The 21020-nt window shown below is 43.9% G+C and overlaps 1 pseudogene; it reads right to left on the reverse strand.

Annotated features, from left to right (window-relative positions):
- Nucleotides 1-11196: 11196 nt before the first annotated feature.
- Nucleotides 11197-11674, reverse strand: LOC120852598 (annotated as a pseudogene).
- Nucleotides 11675-21020: the final 9346 nt, after the last annotated feature.

Raw genomic sequence — 21020 nt, forward strand, 5'->3', positions numbered from 1 at the left:
TAGCTGGAACTCTGCTCAATGTTATGTGCCAGCCTGGATGGCCGGGGGACTTGGGGGGAATGGATACATGTAATATGTATTGGAGTCCCTTCAATGTTCACTTAAAATGATCACAACATTATTAATCAGCTACACCCCAATACAACATGTTTTTGGTGTTAAAAAAAAAAAAAGGAGGCACTAAGTCTAGAAAAAAAAAAAAAAAAGAAAGGATATGTAGCAAGGAAACGTTATCTGACTTCTGAACATGTCTTTATTTGCCTTAATTTTGGCATATGTTTTGGATGAATAGAATTATAGATCCTAAATAGTTTTCCGACAGCATTTTGCAAATCTGTTCTCACCTTTTTCTCAGTTTGCCCCTTCTAACATGCAGACTCCAGTTCAATCCCCTCTGGGCATCTGTCAGGCAGAAAAGATCCACCCTCCATGTCCCCCCTGCACCTAACCCTGTGCACTTCATTCTGTGTTTCCTTGTTCATGTCCTCTTCCCATCTCCCAGAAATTTGTGAAAATGTATCAACTGCTGATGCCCAATAGATCTCTCATTATCCTTGTAATTATGGGTTTATACTCTTAAGTTCTTTATCACTTCAATAGGATCTTGGGAAAGAAGGATAACCAACATACATGCTCGGTCACCTTCTTGAATCAGAATTGCATATAAATTTCATTTTTTCTTGCCCTTTTCATTAAAAAAATAAATATCAGAGCTGTATTTAACTCTCTTTTGCTAAATGCAAGGACTTTAATGATACCATGTTTATACGGTAGTTTTGCAAAATTGTTTTTTTGCAATTCTGGACATTTCGGAATTACTAAAATATTAATTGATGATTAAGGGTGAAAAAGAGTATAGAAGGAGGGAGTGCCTCCCACAAGTCAGAGGATACAGCCTTGTTTATTTCTCAGAACAAGCACGCATTAATCCACAAGCTTCCTGGAACAGTACCCTTTATAGAAAAACCATTGTTCCCAATTCTGATAAGTTCATAATTTCCAAGAGGAAAACAGATACAAGCGTTTATATTTACCACCAACTAAAGTGCAAAGCAACTGAGGAATACAGCCAATTAGCAAAGTCTTTATAAATCATAGTACCCCTTTATTTTCAGTTCTAATAATTTGTTCATTTGAACAAGTGCATGCATGCTTAGTTGCTCAGTTGTGTCCAACTCTAGCCTGCCAGGCTCCTCTGTCCATGGGATTTTTTTTTTCAGGCAAGAACACTGGAGTGGGTATTTTCCCATTCCGTTTCCTCCTTCAGGGGATTTTCCTGACCCAGGGATCGAACCCTCATCTCCTGCATTGCAGGCGGATTCTTTACCGCTGAGCCGTTGCGGAAGGCTGTTTTAACAAAAATCTGTCTTAATAAGGTAATCATGACTGTAAAAGAATGGCCGTGTTTAGTCTCCACAGAATACCTTTTTTGTAAGGACCGAAGATCAAATTTTCATATTATTTAGGCATGGAATCTTATTTGAGATCAACGATATTTGACTACATATAATAGTATAAAAGCTACATATATTATAAAAGGAACATAGTAATAGTACTCTGATCTCTTTAATATTAAGCAGGGTCCACAGATGAATTAGTTCTCTGTACGAATATCATGTTTTCATATTGATGATACCCTTTTAAAGATAATATAATGTATGCGTATCGTAGATGGTGAGAATGACTGCAATATAATCGAGTACTGCCCAGAGGCTGCTGGACCCACATTTCCCTCTTTTGATTTGGGGCTCTAAGTTGTTTTTGGAGCAAATGAGAGAAGAATTGAGGGTTCAATCCCTGGGTTGGGAAAATCCCCTGGAGAAGGAGATGGCAACCTGCTCCAGTATTCTGGCCTGGAGAATCTCGGACAGAGGAGCCTGGTGGGCTACAGTACATGCGGTCCCAGAGAGTCGGACACAGCTGAACGCACACACACACGTACACAGAGAACAGTCAAGGGAACTGAATGTGTGGATCCAACCAGTCCATCCTAAAGGAAACCAGTCCTGAATACTCATTGGAAGGACTCATGCTGAAGCTGAAACTTCAAAACTTTGGCCACCTGATGCGACGAACTGACTCATTCGAAAAGACCCTGATGCTGGGGAAGATTGAAGGCAGGAGGAGAAGGGGATGACAGATGATGAGACGGTTCAATGGCATCACCGACTTCATGGACATGAGTTTGAGTAGGCTCCGGGAGTTGGTGATGGACAGGGAGGCCTGGCGTGCTGCAGTCCATGGGGTCGCAAAGAGTTGGACACGACTGAGTGACTGAACTGAACTGAATGTGTGGATGATGAGATTATGTTAGTGATGCCAGGGCAGGCTGCATGAATGAAGGTTCCAACATGGTTCCAACAGAGGGAAAGGGTTAGAGAACAGACTCACTACATGGCCAATGCTGTACAGATGGGCTGAGCTCAAACAAGAAAAGCAAATGACAACCACTCCAGTGTCCTTGGCTGCAGAAATCCAAGGAAGAGGAGCCTTGCAGGCTACAGCCTGGAGGTGGGGGACGGACTGAGCAACTAATACCTGACTTGACTTTAAAACTACACTTTCAACATAAAAACCAGTAAGACAAAACTTTGAGCAAATAGAATAGCCCTGGGCTTACATGTTTTTATGTTTTCAGATAATGATGAGTGATTTGAATTTTGAGACCCCATTAATAATTAGATGACTGCCTTCTGCCTATAGAACAGAGGACCAAATATGTACAGGCTGTGCATGTGTGTACATGCTGAATTAAAGTGCTGTCTAGCTGCCTGAGGACCTCTGTACAGGCCCATGACTGAGGCCATGAGATGACTGGGGGCAGAATGACCTAGAAGTCCGCTGCATCTCACTCCAGATCAGAGGCAAAGGGTTTAGGGTCGGATCAAGAACCACCCACCCAAGGATGTGACTTATTTCATCCTCCTTCCTGCTTCCACTGAGACTTAGTAAAAGCACCTAGAAGGAAAGGAGACAGGCAGGAAAGGATGGATGAAAGGAAGGGAGAGAGGGAGACAGCAAGAGAGCAACATTTGTGAGATGAGACTGAGCTCCTGACGGTGGAGATCTGGGTCTGGTGGTTCTGTTTTATATAGACTTCACACACTTTTTCACTTAGTAAACTCTCAAGGTGTCTGTTCCCCTGGGAAACAAATGACAAAGCCTCAAAGAACCCAAGATCAGATCTTCTCTGTGACACCCCTGAAGAGCTCTACATCCCACTATTGTTGGGATGTAGCTTTTGTTGGATTAGCTTTTGTTGAAACTGATCGCCTGGGCTCTTAGCCACTCTCCACCTGATTTGTGACAGGATAAGGACAATATTTCAGGTTGCACATCTGATGGTCTCAGGCCAAGGGGAGAGAGAGCTAACACGGAAAGCTCCACCAAGATTCATTTTTAAAGCAATAAGCTTCTATCCCACGAGCTGCCATTTATTCAAAAGGTCATCTGTTCAGGTCCTTGGCCACTTGGCTTCCTCTAAACCATTTTGCAGATAACCTAACTTGGGAAAGAATCTCATGCCTGGGGTCAGTTTCTTTTAGGGAACATTTACTTAGAATTGGAATGAGCTGGCTTCCCTGGAGGGCCAGTGGTTTGACTTTGGCCTCTGGTCTGGCAGGGACTCGCGGGTACACAGAGTCCTGGGTATCTGTCTGTCTCCCTACATATCTTGCTGTTGAAAGCTACCAGCATGTAAGTACCTTGCATCCCTACCGACCTCCACCTGCAGTTGAAATGATCAGAGACAAAATTTTTGGCAAAAGATTCCCAGCTGTGGAATTTGCAGTTGTTGGTATGTAGTCAGAGCCTGGGTCTGTCCATTTTGTAGATCTAGGGTGAGGCAGAGGTTGAGATTCACCCGCTTGGTTTTCTTCCCTCATACAAAGGACCTTTCTAGAGTTGGTTTGGAGCCACACTAAATATGTATGGAGGGCTGACTCTTAATTGAGGACAGCCACGGGGCAAATGAGCTTTAAAAATTGCCACTCATTCCACACATGTCCCAGAGGTATTACAGCCTGGGCACCGCAGCCCATTTTAAGTTTTCCAGGGTTTTCACACTGAGCCCAGAGCCGATTATTAGTTGTCTTCCTTGACTTGCATCTGACAGGGCTTTTACCTTCTTCCACTAATAAACAGGAGTCTTTCCCCCAGACAATGTGAAGAACTTCTTCATCACTCAGCCCAAGGAAGTCTGTCTTTCCTCTCCAGATCCCTCTCTTGGATAGAACCAGGAATCCCAGGGGCCCCCTTGGGATGCAGTGGGCAACCCTGGGATTCCTGGGCCTACTCAGGAGAGGAATCTGGGAGGTAATTGTCATGATCAGTGCAAAGGGCCCCATTCCCCACTGCTCTCCTTGCTTCCACTGTATGTACCCAGGGACAGGGTAAGAGAACCTTCAAGCATCAGCTGCCCACCCCACCATGCCCAGAAGCCCTTCCACTTTCCAATCCTCTGAGCAGGCTCACAACCACTCCAGTGTTCTTGCCTGGAGAATCCCAGGGACGGGGGAGCCTGATGGGCCCCCGTCTACGGGGTTGCACAGAGTCGGACATGACTGAAGCAACTTAGCAGCAGCAGCTGCAGCAGGCTCACAGTCCTCTCCCTCGAATAACAACCCAGTGATGGTTAATTCCTTGCTAAAAACACTCTAAAGAAAAAGAGTAACAAGGTCTCTTCTACAAAATGCATTATAGACATAGACCAGAGTTTTAGAAAATCTTGAGGAAGGCATGCACCTCAAATGTTGGCTGAAATTATTTTTACTATAGTGGTATGTTTTCCAAAGAAAGTATAAATATCTTGTGCTATCCAACTATAAAAAGCACAAATTAAACACAAACAAAACTAAAATAAACAGCCAAATTCAATTTAACAATATTGATGGAACATGTCAGATAATAAGATTTTAACTGAAATGGAACTGCCACTTTTAGAAGTAATTAAAATAACTGTTGACATTTTCTGAGCAAGTTCCTGGCCAAAGTATGAAGCGACTTATTTATGTAACTCCACAATAGCTCCAGCGCTCAGTACTGCTGCTGTACGTCCTGCACTCAGTTGCTTCAGTTGTGTCCGACTCTTTGCAACCCTTTGGACTGTAGCTCACCAGGCTCCTCTGTCCATGGGGTTTCTTAGGCAAGAATACTGGAGTGGGTTGCCATTTCCTCCTCCAGGCATCTTCCTGACCCAAAGATTGAACCAGAGTCTCCCGCAGCTCGTGCACTGCAGGCAGATTCTTTCCTGGTTGAGCCATCTGAATACTACTGTTAGTTCCCATATTCCTGAGAAAGACAATGGGCCCAGAGAGGTTAGATTATTTTTCAGAGGAGGAGATTCATCTGAAAGGGTGCAGAGTCCAAGCTTTGAACCCAAGATATCTGACCCAGGGCCTCTACCTCTTCTCCACTCATGCAGAAGAAGAGATACCAATTTGATATCTTCATATGGATTCTGAGAACATTCTCCAAAAAAGTCCAATTCACAGAGACTCAATCTCCCGTTCCATGTAGTGATGTAGTGATTATTTGTAATGATTACCAACTTGTGTTGAGATGCATTATATGAACAAGTGAGTCATGTGCTAATCTGACTTCAGAAATTTTTGCCATGGCCTCTGTGAGAAATCATTGATCTCTAAATAAAGGTCGGTAATAGGTTATCTTACTCGATAATTTGCTGCCCTGGTGAAGATGTTATAAATGATGTCTCTGCTTTCCCAAATGGTCTAAAGACAACTGTAAGGCTTATTTGCCAAATTAGTGTATTCTAACTGGATGGCTCTTTCCTTCTACATGAATGGAGGTAATAGAAACCTATGACTCTGCTAAATTTCTTTTATGTAAATAAGGAGTATGAACGTCTAGGTCTCTAAATGAATTCTTGTGGCTCCCTGTGGAGTCTGCTCCCAGAAGCCCACAGCCCCACACTTGCTTCAGAGTTAACTCTAAAAACATACACGCTACTACATATAGAGTAGGTAAACAACAGGCACCTACTGTAGAGCACAGGGAACCCTCCTATTTATCTTGGAATAATCTATAACAGAAAAGAATCTGGGAATTCTCTGGTGGTTCAGTGGTTAGGACTCAGTGGTTTCACTGCTGGGGCCTGGACTCAATCCCTGGTGGGAGAGCTAAGCCGTGAAACACAGCCAAAAAAAAAAAAAAAAAACAGAAAGAAAGAAAGAAATCCAGGAAATAATATATATTTTCAACTGAAGCATTTGCAATGTACACGTATACGTGTATAACTGAATCACTTTGCTATACACTTGAAACTAACACAACATTGCAAATACTTCAATAAAAAAAAAAATCTCAGGAGGGCTAAAGTGAATTTGGGGATTAATACAGTGCAGCAGATGCTGTCAGGGCCCTGCCTGCATTCCTTGAAGGTCACTGATTCATCGTCCTTCTCTGGCTGACTTTCAGCTGTCCACCTCTGCACTGAGGATTTTTTTTCTGAAACCATTCACTTTCCTGAATGTGGTCCTGCTCAGAAGTCGAAAAGTGATGGGGAGTTAACACCCCCACCCCCGACCCCAGTAGCAATACCTCGGCTTCCCTGGCGGCTCAGTGGTAAAGAATCTGACTGCAGTGCAGGAGACCTGGGTTGGATCCTTGGGTTGGGAAGATCCCCTGGAGTAGAAAATGGCAACCCACTCTAGTATTCTTGCCTGGAGAATTCCATGGACAGGGGAGCCTGGCAGGCTATAGTCCATGGGGTCGCAAAGAGTGTGTCTCGACTGAGCAACCAACACTTTCACTTCACTTCTTCCCCTGACTCCAGAAGCAACACTCAATCTGTAACTCTTGGGTGCTGGTGTAGGAATGCATCAGCTCCTTTCCCCTCAAGAGGGCTCACGTTCCCAGTCTCTCTGAGTTTCCCTGCTGGTTTCAGCCACAGGCACCTGTGTGGCAACCAGGAGCACAGCATGCCCCTTGGCACCGAGTCCTTACCACTTGCCCATCTCAGGTGCTCCCTGGACTCACCAGATAAGCCTTTCGTACTTGCACTTTGTCTCAGGATCTGCCTTTGGAAAAATCGACATGACCACAGAAAGATAAGCTTCAGTTATGCAAACCTGCATGTATTTGAAATCCAAGAAAGAGTGAGGTCTACATCAAAAATCCACGCACCTTTTCTCTTCCCTGGGTGTTCGTGTTCATTCACACACACACGTTTCTTCTCCTTCCATTTTTCCATTCCTCTTCTTTTTTTTTAACAGCAGTTTGGCTCATAGACTACTTAGGAACAACCAGGCATTTTCCCTTGAATCCTCCCAGCCCCTCAAATCAAACAATATTTTTTAAAAAGCAGCTATCTTCACCTAGCATTCAGATTTCTCCTAAGGCTTAGGAAAATGCCCTAAAACCCACAAACTCTCTTAGCAAGAAGGGCTGCACAAACCTTCCCCTTGTGGAGTGTTCCCTTGGCTGTGTGGATCTGGGTTTTCAAGAGTCAGCTGGATGGAGAATGGAGCCTAGAGGCCTCCGTTGCTGAGCTGGTGGCCGCCCATCACCACCCACTGCAGGAAGCTGCTGGGAATGGGCGCCCTTGGGCCTGGGTCTGGTTGGTTCAGCGCTGCGGAAGCCCGGGTGGATCTACTTGTCCCGTCTCGGGGATGCGCGGTTCAGTGACTACCGTGGTCCCCATTCCAGAGAGAGGCCCGGGGCCTCTGCTGTGCTGGGAACCTCTTCTCCCTGTCAGGGGGGTGGCCGCAGTTGCCAGCAGGGCACAAAGCCTTCAGCGCCTTCCCCAAGAACAAACATCAGAAGCACTTGCTCAGCACACAGCTTCCAACCATGGGCTCTGATTCCTGAGTCAGCAGGGAGGGGCCCGGGGCTCTGTGCTTCACAAATCCCCCAGCTGATTCTCATGGGCAGGCATACTAGGGAAACCACGGAGAGGAGGGCAGGGGCAGGTTCAGAGCAGACAGAACCCAGCTGGTCCGGTACATTCCCTGAGCGGACAGACCCTCACATCCAGAATGCAGGGAGGGGGAGTCACTGCTCGCGTGTGGCCTTGCCAGGGCCTGGATGACTTTGAGAATTCAATGAGGTGCTTGAACAAACAAGACTTGTCTAAAGCAACCCTCACAGCCCGGGTGATCTTTTCCATGGCACTTAGGTTTGCTTCCTGGTTTGCGCTTCCCTGGTGGCTCAGACAGTAAAGAATCCGCCTGCAACATGGGAGAACTGGGTTCGATCCCTGGGTCAGGAAGATTCCCTGGAGGAGGAAGTGGCAACCCACTCCAGTATACTTGCCTGGAGAATCCCCATGGATGGAGGAGCCTGGCAGGCTACAGTTTATGGGGTTGCAAAGAGTCAGACACAACTAAGCATAGCACAGCTTAGGTTTGCTGTAGTACCTAAAAACTGGAGTCATCAGTCATTCCTCCCATTTGAGTTAGGGAATAGAAATGAGGAAGCAGAGAAAAATGGGCTATCAGACACCAGAAAGGGTAGAGTTGAAGAAATAGTCTTCATTAGGAATTACTTGCATTTTTTTAAAAATCAAAGACAATTTATATTGAAACTTCTGGGATGTTCCAAGGGTGCGAGATCTTCCTCTTTCTCCAAAAGTGGCACAGTGTGAAATGTCTGCAGTTGGCTGGGATAAAGCAAGAGCCACAGGTCTGATTGGTTGGGGGCCGGACTTCCTGACTCTCAGCCTTCCGAACCCTGCTCCCGATTCACCTTTTCCAACCCTTCTCCCTTCCCACCAACTTCCTAGTCTCAGATCATAGACCTCAGCACTCTGCTCAGAGACACTGAGAAGCTCACCACTGCCCTTGAGATGAAGACAAGCAACTGTGAGTGTGAGCCTCAGCACCCCTCTTTGGCCCTACCCTAAGTCCAACCTTACCTCTTCACTGCTCATTGTGGGCCCTCTGTTCTTGCACTGTCAGGCTACTGGAGTTCTCGGAACGTGGTAGGTACAATCCCACCTCTGAGCATTTGTTCTCCGTAGGTTTTTGCATCTCTTGTGTCTCCTGCACTGGCAGGCAGATTCTTTTCTGCTGCGCCACCTGGGAAGCCAATACTTGGATACTAAGCCAGGATTATTATTATGATGAGCTTTTGGACATTCAGATTGCAATCATGGCTTCTTCTTTTTTTTTTTTTTTGACTGTCATAATTTTTTATTGTGGTAAAAACACAAACATGAGAGCTACTCTCTTACCCTAAATTTTAAGTGTGCAATACAGTACTGTTAACTGTGGCCACAGGCTGGTACAGCAGATCTCTAGAACACGCTCTTCATGTGTAACTGACGCGATACTTTCTTAAGTCTGGGGGAGACCATAAAGCTAGTGGCCCAGTTCTGAGAGGTGGTCCAGGGCTGTATCAGGCATGCTCTCCTCTGCCTCTTTCCCTTTGTGGATGAAAGATAAAAGAAAGAGTGGAGGGTTCACAGCAGGGAGCGGCATTTGTATCATCAGAATGAGGCACGGCTTCTGTTCTCCATTCCTCCCCTGTCGCCACACCTTTGCATGTGACGCTGAAATTCCTTTCCCTAAAGAGGCACTGCCCATTTCTCCAGCCCCTCAAGTCTAGGATGGCTTTGTGTCTTGCTTGGGACGTGACTATGGTGTGGCTGTCCCAGTTTCAATCCTAAGACGTCAGGAGGTCCTGTGTGTTTCCTCTTCTCTTGCTCCTCCATTGTCATGAGAACGCGCCAGGAGCAGCATGCTTGAAGGTGAGAGGAGGGGTCCGCAGGAAGTCAACCGAGTCATCCCAGTGAAGGCTGTCCTGCACCAGCTAAGAGATGCCCAGAGGCGTTGACAGAACTGCCTGAGGACCCCAGAGCACGAGCAATACATACTTATTAATATGCGTCTCTGAGGTCTCATGTGGTTTGTTACACACTAGTACCCGACTGATATCTCTATATCAAAAGGAGTTTTTAAAACTCGCAAATCCAGGGACTTCCCCGGTGGTCCAGTGACTGGGACTCTGGGTTCCCAATGCAGGGGCGCCTGGGTTCAGTTCCTCATCAGGGAACTAGATCCCACAGGCCGTGACTAAGACCTGGTACAGCCAAATAAATAAATATTAAAACCCACAGATGCAACTTAAAAATAAAGCAGCCTACTGTATACTCTCCCTTTGCCCCCTAAAACAAAGAATGGGTTTCTAGCTTGTTTGGAAATATATCCAATACTTAAGAAGTTGTTAACTATGGTTACTTCTGAGGAAACGACAAGGATTGGAGGGGAACTTTCACTGGACCCTCCTCTTGTTCTTTGGGAATTTGAACCATGTGAGTGTTCCCTGCTTTTAAAACTGCATTAAAAATTCTACATGAGTACAGAGCACTGAGCTATATCTCTAAAGGAGGAGGTACCCATTTCCGTACATACAAAGCAACGTCAGTGACAGAGACAATTATTGGTAAAGCTAAATCTTGCAGTGAATACAGTCAGATGTCTGGAGGCAATATCTAGGGGAGACTATCTAGAGAATCTTGAAAGTGCAGGAACTTTGCAGATAGAAGTGCTGATCTACAGCATAATTCTGAAGAACTTTAGCATTTTCACAGCTAAACTGTGGTTTCCTGCTTGCTGACCAAAAAACATACCAGATTAGAGACAGTTCTGTGGCTCTCAGGGTCATCGGGGCATAAGGATCACCCCTGCCTCTTCTTTCAGATGTAAATAGTTCAGGTCCCACCACAGAGACTGATTATAGGTGGGAGATGTGGCCCCAAAATGTCTTATAGTAAGCAGCTCAAATAAATGTTCATGGACCTCATTTTGAGAAACCCTGTATTCACTACTATGTGTTCTCATCTGCCTTCATTGTACAGAAATCATGAGCCTTTGGTGCCTGATTCATTCTCCCTAAGTAGGAGATCATTTAATATGACAGGTAGTAAAGAAAAAAAAAAAAAAAAGGAATAAGTGAAATTAAGGACTCAGCAATTTGGGTCAAGAAAGGCAGAAGTGAGTTAAAGAAACAAAGCCCCTGGCCCTTTTTTGTTTCTACCCTGAGTCAGAATATTATTTTAATAGTTACAAAACGTTTTTTTTTTTTTTTAAACAGAATCAGTATAAAATAGCTGTTGATTTCTCCATAATTATCAGAATTAGTTATATGTGAGGTCTTGGCTAAGTGAGGCTGAAATCAACAAAAGTCTTGGACTGTTGGCTCAGAAATCCTCCTGGGAAGTCCACCGTGCTGTCAAGCTCAACTCTTAGGAGATGAGCTAGTCCATCTTTTAAAAGGTATCTTTTTATTCATTCTTTGCAGGCTTGAAGTGAATTTGGCAGTGTTCATTAAACACCTTCCGGCTCCTGTCATCGACCACTTCTTCAACATTCAGTCCTGACTGCATCCGTTTCAACTTTGTCTGTTCTTTTCTAACTTCCTTTAATAATGTTAAACCATCCAAATTCTATTCTGTCTCTTCTCAGAGCTGTTTTACTACTGATAAGGTCTGCGCTATACAGTTTTTTATGCCTCTGTCCCAACTGACACAGGCCACCATCAATGACTCAAAGCTGCTTACAGATTTGGCTGGCATTAATTTTCCCTGGGAAGGACCCTGTTGGAACCATGGTGTTTAATTCATGCGCTATTCTGTCATCAATTGCCCTCACCTTGAGTACTCCTGGAACTCGGTGAATGCCTCTCAGCTCACACTGCCACTGGGCACCTCCATATTGGACCTAAAGCCCGTTTTTAAAAAAAGGAGCTTATGGAAGAATTGATCAGATTTTTCAAATACTAGGTAATATATGGGTTACATACATAAATTCATTTTTAAGAATAAGAGGCCTGACATAATTATGCAACAAAATCAGTCAGAACAAAGGTTTCTGCTTTGTTATGAGTAAATAATGTTTGCTCCTTGATAAGGAAGGAGAAACTCCAGAGGAAAATAAATGACCAGCCCTTTTGATACAAGTATAAAGTCTATCAGAGAAAAAAGTACAGCTCTGGTTATGTGTGTTAACAAAATGTTGTACTGAATGTTCTGGTAGCTGTTGAGGACAAATAAAGACACTCTTGGCTTCAGAGTCTGGCTAAAGACATTTTTATGTTTTCAAGTTTTGTAGAATTCCAGGGTTCCACAAGATAATTATGCAAGAAGCGTGAACCTGTCAAATGTAGGTACAGACTCATAGAATTTTCTAACATTTTCATCTCCTGCTTGAATAACATATCAAGCACGAAATACTAATTGGTGGCTAGGAAATGCTCCAGAGTGTCTGCTTCAAAATTACTGTAGATTAAAACAAAGAAAAAAACTAGTAGAGGAAGTTCTACCTTTGTACCTTGGGGAGAAAATTAAGAATGTAGTATCAGGGTTTGTTTTTTGGTTTATTTGGTTTTTGTTTTGTTTTAATGTGCACTGCATTTTTGTTAGAGAAGTAGTACATACTCGGGCTTCCCAGATGGTGCTAGTGGTAAAGAACCCGCCTGCCAATGCAGGAGGCATAAAAGACACGGGTTGGATCCCTCGGTCAGGAAGATCTCCTGGAGGAGGGCATGGCAACCCACTCCAGTATTCTTGCCTGGAGAATTCCATGGACAGAGGAGCCTGGCAGGCTGCAGTCCATGGGGTCGTAGAGTCAGACATAACTGAGCAACTGACATTTACACTTTTTCAGAGTTGTCTTGTTTTAAACTGTAGCTATTTGATTATTACTGAGATGCAATATTTTCCCCATAAAAGTTATAGTTCCTCTTTCACTATCTAGTATTTTTTAATTTTTTTTCCCTATCCACTTGTAACAGGGCTTCTATAATGGAGAATTTGAGGTTCCCGGGTGGCACTAGTGGTAAAGAACTCACCTGCTAATGCAGCAGATGTGGGTTCAACTCCTGGGTCAGGAAGACCCCCTGGGGTGGGAAATGGCAACCCATTCCAGTTAGTATTCTTGCCTGGAAAATCCCACGGACAGAGGAGTCTAGAGGGCTAAGTCCATGGGGTCTCATGGAGTCAGACACGACCGAGCACACACACACACAATGGAGAATTTACCCCAGGTCAACTTCCTAGATCTTTGTTTTCTCCCAGGCACAGACAGAATCGTGACTCCTATCAGGATGATCCTTGGGCTGACTCATTTGCCTGAGGATTTCCAAAGCTGCTCATTCCAGCACCATCAAGATGGAAACTCCTGAGGCTGACTAGCATCCCAGCATGTCCGTGAGGTCACCATTTCCAGCCAGACCCAGAGACAAGCAGCATATCCACATCTGCTTTCTGGTAGCTAGAAGCTGCTGCTATCTGCCAGGCACTATCTTTACAAAAGGGAGTCAGGAGTTGCCGCTCTAAACCCCCAGCCTCTTGTGGAATGGTTTTATGTATGAGATTAGAACCTTTTAAGCTATCTTTCCCCTTGGCGGGGGGAGGGGAGAGGGAACCCACAAGGGGAGCAAGAAAGATATCACCTAAAACAAATTTTGATTAAGCACTTATGCGACTGCTGCATTAGAAACTGCCCCAGAAAGTGATTGCAAGGATATGAGAACTGAATTTTCTGAGTGTCTGGACCTCTGAGCTGGCCCAGTTTTGCCTCAGGGTCATATCTCAGGGCCCTGCTACTCAAAGGATGGTTCAAGGACCCACAATGTCAACGTGGTCTGGGAACTTGTTAGACTCACAGCCCCGTTCCCTCCCAGACCTACCACATCAGCCTGGAGTCTACTGATAATCCAAATACATGTTAAATTTGAGAGGTACTCGTAAAGCAGTGGTGTCAATTCTGGCATAACACATTTAGAATCCCACAAAGGGCTTGAATGTAATATGAATGTTCAGGCCCTGCCCCCAGAGAGCAGTGACTGGCCTTGAGAATTGTTTAGAAGCTCTCCAGCGATACCCTGTGCAGCCAGAGATGAGAACTGACCTAGAGTTTCTAACAATTCCTTCTAACAAGGCAACATTGATTAAAAAAAAATGACAACTCTCTCTGAAATGTGAGGTCTACAAATTCCATGCTTCTTAGCTGTTACATTTTACAATTAAACCCCCAAATCAGCTCCTGGAGGTGAGGGAAACACTGAAAAAGACATTTTTTAAAAAAAACTTTGTTTTGGCCAGTTTCAAGAGCAACTAGGTATCTCAGATAAGAAATGAAATATCACAAAAACACAAAACTGGAGAAGGAAATGGCAACCCACGCCAATACTCTTGCCTGGAAAATTCCATGGACAGAGGAGGCTGGTGGGCTACACTTCACAGGGTCACAAGACAGCATGCACGAATGAGGGGGCAGAAGGAGATGGGCTGGTAGCAATAAACAGGTAGAACTAAAAAAAAGCACACATCTGCAAAACAACTGAAGTATTGCTGCTACATGCTTCTTAGTAATGACAATCCCTGCCTCGGTGACACAGCAGCACACTAAAATGACCCAGTTTTGTGGTAATTAAGATGGGTAAGGCTTCCCTGGTGGCTCAGGAATAAAGAATCCACCTGCCAGCATAGCAGATGTGGGCTTGATCCCTGGTCTGGAAGGATCCCACGTGCCTTGGAGCAACTAAACCCATGCACCATAACTGCTGAGCCCGCGCTCTAGGGCCCGGGATCCGGAACTACTGAGCCCGCGGCCCCGGATCTGGAACTACTGAGCCCGCGCTCTAGGGCCCGGGATCCGAAACCACTGAGCCCACGTGCTGCAACTGCTGAAGCCCAGGTGCCTAGGGCCCACACTCTGTAACAAGCCACAGCCACGGGAAGCCCTCATATAGCAACTGGAAAGTAGTCCCTGCTCGCCACAACTAGAGAAGAGCCTGTGTAGCAATGAAGACCTGGCACAGCCGAATAAATAATTAAAACATTAAAAAAAAAGGGGGGGTAAAACAGCCCGGCTGGCCCTGCCACCGCCCGTCTTCAGGCTACCGTAAAAGCAGTTTCAAAACGAATTCTCCAGTGTTCACGAGTCACTTCCCGAAGTGATGAGCGGCCCACGGGGTAGAAACCTCCTGTGCTATCTGAATTCAAGATGCTGCTGAATATGGCACCTGCTTTTTAATTCTGGCTTCTTCTGTCCAGAAGACCAGTGTGCAGTGCCCAAGAGTGTGTGTGCTGTTCTCTTAATAGAGGTGCTACACTGGGTGGCATAGTGGGCAGCTGATGGAAACGAGGCCTCACATAAAGCTTTTCATTCACTAGCCACACGGGCCCTGCTGCCTGAAGTCAGTTCCTACTGCTGCAAGACACTGATCTCCCAGCTAAGAGGCTGCCAGAAACCCAATGGGATGGCCTGTAGCTATACACCAACTGTTCACCTCTTTGTGCTTTGTAATAGGACCAGTTTCCATGTCATCTTGAAGGTAACAAAGTTGGGAACTCTTGCATAAGAGCAGTGTTTTCAGATTCTCTTGAGACTTTAATATGCCTAAAAATTATGAGGACCCTAAAGAGGTTTTGGCTTTTTTTTTTTTTCATGTAGGTTATATCCAGTAGTGTGCTGGAGTCTGCTGGTACCAGTTCACGAGAATGCAACATTCAGGAATTTTTCAAGCCAACTGTTAAAACACTGGAAGCTTAAGATTGGCCACCAAGGGAATATTTATACCATGGAAATTGGCAAATGCTATTAATAACTATCAGAATCTTTTTTCTTTTTTGGGGAGATTGGGTTTAACAGCAAACCACAGATTCTATTTACATTTTAGACATTAAAATGGAGAATTTTTGAAAATGCTTCCTATAAAAATAACAACAAACCCATTGCTCAGCCATAAAAAGAATGAAATCATGCCATTGGCAGCAACATGGATAGACCTAGAGGTTATCATACTAAGTCAGCTAAAGACAAATACATCACTTTAATGTGAAATCTAAAAAGAATTATACAAATGAACTTATTTATGAACAGAAATAAGCTTACATAGAAAACAAATTTATGGTTACCAACATGGAAAGAAGTTGTGGGGTGGTAAATTAGGAGTTTGGGATTAACAGATACAAACTTTCACACATAAAATAAATAACAAGGTCTTAATGTATAGCATAGGGAACTATATTCAGCATCTTGTAACAATCTACAATAGAAGGAATCTGAAAAATAATAATATGTATATATGTATAACTGAATCATTTTGCTGTATACCAGAAACTAACATTATAAATCAACTTTATGTCAATAAAAAATAATTTAAAATATAATGACAAATCCATTACATGTTAACATAAATACCATATTTTTTACAAAGAAAAAATTTCCCCCAAACAATGATTTAATGAGGAGTTACCTTGGTTTTTATTTCAGCAAATCTCTTTAACAGCTGGCTTGATAGAAGAGTCAGGTTTTCATATCTTGCTTCTGCATTCAATCTGGCATGTAATCACATGTCACCTGGCCTCTGGAGAGGAGCAACCCCACGTCCAAGGAGTGGCGGCTGCACAGGCACAGGAGGGCTGAGAGGAGGTACTCCACGTTCAGGGTCAGGAGGGGTGAGCTTGTCCCAGGTAAGGAGCAGCGGCCGTGCTTTGCTGGAGCAGAAACCCCAGGTCCAAGGTAAGAGAAACCCAAGTGAGACAGTAGGTGTTGCGAGAGGGCATCAGAGGGTAGACACGCTGAAACCATAATCACAGAAAATTAGCCAATCTGATCACATGGACCACAGCCTTGTCTAATTCAATGAAATTAAGCCATGCCATGTGGGGCCACCCAAGATGGACAGGTCATGGTGGAGAGGCCTGACAGAATGTGGTCCACTGGAGAAGGGAATGGCAAACCACTTCAGTATTCTTGCCTTGAGAACCCCATGAACAGTATGAAAAGGCAAAATGATAGGATACTGAAAGAGGAACTCCCCAGGTCAGTAGGTCCCCAATATGCTACTGGAGATCAGTGGAGAAATAACTTCAGAAAGAATGAAGGGATGGAGCCAAAGAAAAACCAATACCCAGTTGTGGATGTGATTGGTACTAGAAGCAAGATCCGATGCTGTAAAGAGCAATATTGCATAGGAACCTGGAATGTCAGGTCCATGAATCAAGGCAAATTGGAAATTGTCAAACAGGAGATGGCAAGAGTGAATGTCAATATTCTAGGAATCAGTGAACTAAAATGGACTGGAATGAGTGAATTTAACTCAGATGACCATTATATCTACTACTGTGGACAGGAATCCCTTAGAAGAAATGGAGTAGCCATCATGGTCAACAAAAGAGTCCAAAATGCTGTACTTGGATGCAATCTCAAAAACGACAGAACGATTTCTGTTCATTTCCAAGGCAAACCATTGAATATCATGGTGATCCAAGCCTATGCCCCAACCAGTAACGCTGAAGAAGCTGAAGTTGAATGGTTCTATGAAGACCTACAAGACCTTTTAGAACTAACAACCCCAAAAGATGTCCTTTTCATTATAGGGGACTGGAATGTAAAAGTAGGAAGCCAAGAAACACCTGGAGTAATAGTCAAATTTGGCTTTGGAGTACGGAATGAAGCAGGGCAAAGGCTAATAGAGTTTTGCCAAGAGAACTCACTGGTCATAGCAAACACCCTCTTCCAACAACACAAGAGAAGACTCTACATATGGACATCACCTGATGGTCACACACCGAAATCAGACTGATTACATTTTTTTGCAGCCAAAGATGGAGAAGCTCTATACAGTCAGCAAAAACAAGACCAGGAGCTGACTGTGACTCAGATCATGAACTTCTTATTGGCAAATTCAGACTGAAATTGAAGAAAGTAGGGAAAACCACTAGACCATTCAGGTATGAACTGAATCAAATCCCTTATGATTATACAGTGGACGTGAAAAATGGATTTGAGGGACTAGATTTGATTGAGTACTTGATGAACTATGGACGGAGGTTCGTGACATTGAACAGGGGATCAAGACCATCCCCATGGAAAAGAAATGCAAAAAAGCAAAATGGCTGTTTGAGGAGGCCTTACAAATAGCTGTGAAAGAAGTGAAAAGCAAAGGAGAATAGGAAAGATATAAGCATCTGAATGCAGAGTTCCAAAGAATAGCAATGAGAGATAAGATAGCCTTCCTCAGCAGTCAATGCAAAGAAATAGAGGGAAAGAACAGAATGGGAAAGACTAGAGATCTCTTCAAGAAAATTAGAGATATCAAGGGAACATTTCATGCAAAGATGGGCTCGATAAAGGACAGAAATGGTATGGACCTAACAGAAGCAGAAGATATTAAGAAGAGGTGGCAAGAATACACAGAAGAACTGTAACAGCTTCAAGACCCAGGTAATCACGATGGTGTGATCACTCACCTAGAGCCAGACGTCCTGGAATGTGAAGTCAAGTGGGCCTTAGGAAGCATCACTACGAGCAAAGCTAGTGGAGGTGATGGAATCCCAGTTGAGTTATTTCAAATCCTGAAAGATGATGCTGTGAAAGTGCTGCACACAATATGCCAGCAAATTTGGAAAACTCAACAGTGGCCACAGGACTGGAAAAGGTCAATTTTCATTCCAATCCCAAAGAGAGGCAATGCCAAAGAATTTTCAAACTCCACACAATTGTACTCATCTCACACACTAGTAAAGTAATGCTCAAAATTCTCCAAGCCAGGCTTCAACAATACATGAACCGTGAACTTCCAGATGTTTAAGCTGGTTTTAGAAAAGGCAGAGGAACCAGAGATCAAATTGCCAACATCCACTGGATCATCAAAAAAGCAAGAGACTTCCAGGAAAACATCTATTTGTGCTTTATTGACTATGCCAAAGCCTTTGACTGTGTGGATCACAATCAACTGTGGAAAATTCTTCAAGAGATGGGCATACCAGACCACCTGACCTGCCTGTTGCAGGTCAGGAAGCAACAGTTAGAACTGGACATGGAACAACAGACTGGTTCCAAATAGGAAAGGGAGTACGTCAAGGCTGTATATTGTCACCCTGCTCATTTAACTTATATGCAGAGTACATCATGAGGAACGCTGGGCTGGACAAAGCACAAGCTGGAATCAAGATTGCTGGAAGAGATATCAATAACCTCAGATATGCAGATGACACCACCCTTATGGCAGAAAGTCAAGAGGAACTAAAAAGCTTCTTGATAAAAGTGAAAGAGGAGAGTGAAAAAGTTGGCTTAAAGCTCAACATTCAGAAAACGAAGATCATGGCATCCGGTCCCATCACTTCATGGGAAATAGATGGGGAAACAGTGTCAGACTTTATTTTGGGGGGCTCCAAAATCACTGCAGATGGTGATTGCAGCCATGAAATTAAAAGACGCTTACTCCTTGGAAGGAAAGTTGTGACCAAACTAGATAGCATATTCAAAAGCAGAGATATTACTTTGCCAACAAAGGTCCATCTAGTCAAGGCTATGGTTTTTCCAGTGGTCATGTATGGCTGTGAGAGTTGGACTGTGAAGAAAGCTGAGCGCCGAAGAATTGATGTTTTTGAACTGTGGTGCTGGAGAAGACTCTTGAGTCCCTTGGACTGCAAGGAGATCCAACCAGTCCATCCTAAAGGAGACTAGTCCTGGGTGTTCATTGGATGGACTGATGTTGAGGCTGAAACTCCGATACTTTGGCCACATCATGTGAAGAGTTGACTCAATTGGAAAAGACCCTGATGCTGGGAGGGATTGGGGGCAGGAAGAGAAGGGGACGACAGCAGATGAGATGGCTGGATGGCATCACCAACTCGATGCAGATGAATTTGGGTGAACTCTGGGAGTTGGTGATGGACAGGAAGGCCTGGCATGCTGCGATTCATGGGGTCGCAGAGTTGGACACGACTAAGTGACTTAACTGAACTGATACTTGTGAGAGAATCAGACCAAAACGTTATCTTAGTATTTCAAGACAGTTCTGACTGGGTGCATATTCTGAAAGGGTCTCAGGGACTGAGAATCACAGAGCTAGAGCATTTCTCCTCTCTGCTCAGGTCACAGCTTCCTGACCTGCGACTCCTTCATAAACCACACTCAGTGTATCCTGTGGTTAATTATTCTCCATGCACATTTATTCTAGCAGTTTTGACACCCAGTTATGCCAATTCTGCCAGGAAATTACTGTTCGTGACTGTTTTCCCAGTTAAGTTCATGATGGCAGCGAGGTGAGAAGCTACCAGTGGAAAGGCCCAGGCCTCAGGGAACAAACTTCCTCAAAAACATTGCTTCAGTTTTTCCATTTTGCTCCCATAGCTTAAGACTTCCTGAAGGACATACTGACATTTTTCTTCATTTCTTAAATTAAGAACTGTAACCTCAAATTTTCCTTGTGTATATTTAACATTCAAGTATTCCACTTCCTTTTATATCCCATTTTTGACTTGGTGGAAAAAAACATACTTTTTTGGGTTAAGAAAATTCAAATGTTTTTGGTTTCAAGCATATTTTAAAAAATGACAATGGAAGAGCTTAAAGGTCATTCTCTGGTTTGAGGACGGATCCTATTTTCTGGTGACCGTGGCCTGAGCTGACTTCATTCAATAGACCCATTCCTGAAATACTATGCAGACTCCAGGCCTCAGGAACTTGAGTTCATGTGTTAACTTACAAATGCCGTGTGCTGAATAATCCTTCTTAGTTGAAATAACTTTTCTGTTGACTATGCATTTAGAAATACATTATCAGAATTTGGGGTTGACTTTCAGCTCTCATAGGTACTTATAATTTTACTTTTAATTCCTCCTCCTCCCTCTGCCCCAGGGAGTGTTGGACGGCAAAGGACTGTCACTCAAGAGCAACCCTTCCTTAAGTTTCAATCTCTGACATTGGTTTCTCTCTTCACTAGGAAAAAACTGCAGACTATCCAAGATGCTTATAACCCAGGAATCCAAACGTACTCTCAATGATATAACCTTAAATTTTCCTAAGAAGGGATTGAAAAAAAAAAAAAAAAGACACAGAAAGTTTTATAATTATCTACCAAAGCTTTTGGTAGAAATTGTACTTTTCTTTTTCCCTTCCAGTTCCATTCTCTGTGCCCCAAGAAACTCAACTTTATGGGCTATATCACGCAGATTCCCTTGACCTTGGGGTGCAGGTTAAAATCAGGAGCAATGGGAGGCACCAACAGAAGTCAAGGTGTGGGGAGAGAATGTCTGTGTA

The sequence above is a fragment of the Oryx dammah genome, unplaced genomic scaffold (assembly GCF_014754425.2).
Source record: "Oryx dammah isolate SB20612 unplaced genomic scaffold, SCBI_Odam_1.1 HiC_scaffold_26, whole genome shotgun sequence".
NCBI classification, from domain to species: Eukaryota; Metazoa; Chordata; class Mammalia; order Artiodactyla; family Bovidae; genus Oryx; species Oryx dammah.